The sequence below is a fragment of the Choloepus didactylus genome, chromosome 5 (assembly GCF_015220235.1).
Source record: "Choloepus didactylus isolate mChoDid1 chromosome 5, mChoDid1.pri, whole genome shotgun sequence".
Taxonomy (NCBI): domain Eukaryota; kingdom Metazoa; phylum Chordata; class Mammalia; order Pilosa; family Megalonychidae; genus Choloepus; species Choloepus didactylus.
In genome coordinates this window covers 119,588,616-119,592,904 of record NC_051311.1, presented here as the reverse complement: position 1 = coordinate 119,592,904, position 4,289 = coordinate 119,588,616, and positions in this window count along the sequence as shown.

The following is a 4,289-nucleotide window of genomic DNA, read 5'->3' as shown; positions in this document are numbered from 1 at the left end:
AAGACCATGGCCCAGGATATAAGCGACATAAAGAAGACCCTAGAAGAGCATAAAGAAGACATTGCAAGAGTAAATAAAAAAATAGAAGATCTTATGGAAATAAAAGAAACTGTTGGCCAAATTAAAAAGACTTTGGATATTCACAATACAAGACTAGAGGAAGCTGAACAACATCTCAGTGTCCTAGAAGTCCACATAACAGAAAATGAAAGAACAAAAGAAAGAATGGAGAAAAAAATTAAAAAAATCGAAATGGATCTCAGGGATACGATAGATAAAATAAAACGTTCAAACTTAAGACTCATTGGTGTCCCAGAAGGGGAAGAGAAGGGTAAAGGTCTAAAAAGACTATTCAAAGAAATTGTTGGGGAAAACTTCCCCAACCTTCTACACAATATAAATACACAAAGCATAAATGCTCAGTGAACTCCAAATAGAATAAATCCAAATAAACCCACTCCAAGACATATTCTGATCAGACTGTCAAATACTGAAGAGAAAGAGCAAGTTCTGAAAGCAGCAAGAGAAAAGCAATTCACCACAAACAAAGGAAACAGCATAAGACTAAGTTGTGACTACTCAGCGGCCACCATGGAGGTAAGAAGGCAGTGGTATGACATATTTAAAATTCTAAGAGAGAAAAATTTCCAACCAAGAATACTTTATCCAGCAAAACTCTCCTTCAAATTTGAGGGAGAGCTTAAATTTTTCACAGACAAACAAATGCTGAGAGACTTTGCCAATAAAAGACCTGCCCTACTTCAGATTCTAAAGGGAGCCCTACCAACAGAGAACCAAAAAAAGGAAAAAGAGATGTAGAGAATTTTAACAGACATATATAGTAGCTTACATCCCAGATCACCAGGACACTCATTTTTCTCTAGTGATCACAGATCTTTCTCCAGAAGGGACCATAAGCTGGGACATAAAACAAGCCTCAAGAAATTAAAAAAAAAAAAAAAATTGAATATACTCAAGGCACATTCTCCAACCACAATGGAATACAAATAGTAGTCAATAATTTTTTAACTGTAACTCCACTACTTACTTCCTACATGATATAAAATACGCAAACTCTAATGACAAATCAGTGGTTTTGAACTCAATGTAAAATATGTAATTTTAGACAGCTATATAAAAGTGGGAGAACGGAGGAGTATAGGAACATAGTCTATGTGTCCTATTGAAGTGAAGGTGGTATCAAAGAAAAACAAGATTGATATGGATTTAAGAGGTTAATTTTAAGCCCCACAGTAAACACAAAGAAATTATCAGAGAATATAACCATAGAGATGAAAAGTAGAGTTTGGGTTAAGAGAAATGGGGGAAAGGGCAATGGGGAGTTAAGAAATGAGTGTAGGGTTGCTGTTTGAGGTGAAGGGAAATTTCTAGTAATGGATAATGGGAAAGAGCATTACAATATTCTAAATGTGACTAATCCCACTAATGGAAGGCTAGGGAGGGGGTGGAATGGTAAGATTTAGGCTGTACATATGTCTCCACAATTGAAAAAAAAAAAAAAGAAGACAGTCTAAACACATGGCAGTTGAATGCCAAGGATGAACTTGGATGGGATTGGAGGATAGAGGACAGGTGGCTCAAAGGGACACAGTTGAGACATAAGGAAAAGGAAATATAGAATGTAAGCTTTGTATCATTTTTGAATCTCTTGTACTTCTTAGCTGCACTTAATGGGATTGCATAAAAGAATGTTCTTGTTCATGGGAAGTGTATACGTGAATTATAGTGTATGTTCAAGGATGTGTGCAGCTAGCTCTCATATGTTCAGAAGACAGAGCAATAGATGATGGATGATAGGGAGGGAGGGAGGGAAAGAAATAGTGATGTGACAGCATGTTAAAGTTGGTGGATTGAGCTATCGGGGGAGGGGGGTCAGGGTATGATGAAATTCTGTGTATGGGGTTAGTATTGTTTTTGCAACTATTGCTATAACTTTGAATTTATTTTAAAAAAAATTATACTGCCAATAATTAGTGAAGCTGGGATGAATCCCTATTTATTCTGACTATAAGACTCATTCTCTTATGCTGGATAGTTCTGCTGCCTCCCATAATATTCTCTTGTTAATTTAGCTGTATTGTAGAGAAATGTATGACTCTAATAAAGAAAAAAACAAAAAAGTAACAATTCTGCCTTTTCAAATGTAAATTTTACATGATTTTTTTTCCTGGATATATTTTGAAATCTCTGTAGATGATTGTGCTGGTTTGGATGTATTATGTCCCCTCAAAACACCGTTATCTTTGATGCAGTCTTGTGTGGGCAGCAAACTATTGGTGTTGATTGGGTTGGAGACTTTTGATTGGAAGTTTTCATGGAGATGTGATCACTCAATTGAGGGCAAGAGCTTTCACTGGATAATTTCCATGGAGGTGTGGCCCTTCCCATTTAGCATGGGCCTTGCTTAGTTTACTGGAGCACTATATAAGCTCAGACAGAAGAAGTGAGTTTGCTATAGCCAAGAGCGACACTTTGAAGAATGCATAGAATCTGAGAGAGTAGCTGCAGATGAAAGACAGTTTGAAGATGGCTATTGAAAGCAGACTCTTGCTCCAGAGAAGCTGAGAGAGGAAAAGCATCCCAGAGCAACTGAGAGTGACATTTTTGAGGAACTGCGGCCTAGAGAGGAACATCCTGGGAGAAAGCCATTTTGAACCCAGAACTTTGGAGCAGACGCCAGCCACATGCCTCCCCAGCTAACAGAGGTTTTCTGGACACCACTGGCCATCCTCCAGTGAAGGTACCTGATTGCTGATGTGTCACCTTGGACACTTTATGGCCTTAAGACTGTAACTGTGTAAGCAAATAAACCCCCTTTTATAAAAGCCAATCCACCTCTGGTGTTTTGCATTCCGGCAGCATTAGCAAACTGGAACAATGATTTAACAGGATGTCTCCCCTGAAACTTAGCCTAAGAACTTTAAAAACTTTGATGAGATTGGTGGAAGATAGAAAAATTGTTCATTCAAAGCTGGGAGCTTTTGTTGTCTTCTAAATTTCATTTTTATTTTTTCCTGGTTTGGAAGAAAGGTAACTTGAATCCACTTAGAAGCAGACTGTTTCATTGTTTGTTTGTTTCTTTAAAAACTGCTATGGGCCATTTCTTTATGCAAAACTACTATGAAGTTGAAGGAGTTTGGTAATCCATGATTCTAAGGGACTAAACTGTCCTTTATGTGAATCATCGTTTGGGAGGAGGCAGATTTGCATTTCTGCAGAAAGCATTTCCTCTGGAGAAGAGGCTCTTCTCCATGTATGTCTTTAAGTGGGATTGTGCCAGCTAACTGACTTGCTGATATTGTGTACTTTTTTTTGGGCAGCTCATAGGCAATCAACACATAGGACAGGAAAAATTAATTCGTTGAACAAATACTGAGCATCACCTGGGGACCACACATTGTCTGAGGTGCTAGAATATAGCAGTAGAATTAACACAAAAATCCATCCAGCTCATATCTTAGTAGGAGGAGGCAGACAACAATAACAAATAAGTAAAATATATTGCATATCAGATGTTGATAAGTGCTCTGGAGAAAAATAAAGTGGACAAGGGGGATAGTGAATTCTGGGGTGGGGTTTCAATTTTTATTTATTATTTAGAAATAACTTCAAACATACAGAAAAATTGCAACAACAGATCAAGAAATTTTTTTTCATAGATCATTTGAAAGAAAGTTGCTATCACTCCTGAATACTTTCCTCCAAACAATGACCTACAAATAAGGACTTTTCCCTAAAAACCGTATGTCCTACATAACCATAATACAACTATGAAATTTAGGAAATTAACACTGACACAGATTTTCCTCAATTGTCCCCAAAATATCATTTATAAGTAACAGTTTTTCCCTGACTTTCATCCTTGACACTTTTGAACATTTCAGGCCAATTATTTTATAGAATGTCTGTTTGTCTAATGTTTCCTCATGATTATACTTTTTTGGCAAGAATGTCACAGAAGTAATGCTGTGTTTTTCTCATTGTATCTTATAAGTGATAAATGATTTTAGTTTTCTCATAATGATAATATTAACTCTGATTACTTCATTAAGAAGGTCTCTGTCAGCCATCTCCCCTTTGTAATGGGCTAAAGTTACTCATTGTAGTTAAAAAGAATTTTCATGGAAGGTATTTTGAGAGTATGCAAATATCTCATTTAAAAACGACTTTCATTCACTATTTTAACATCCATTGTTTTTTGTTGTTGTTGTTGATTAACTATTACTATGATGGCCCATTATTCCCATTACATTTATTAATTTCCTTCT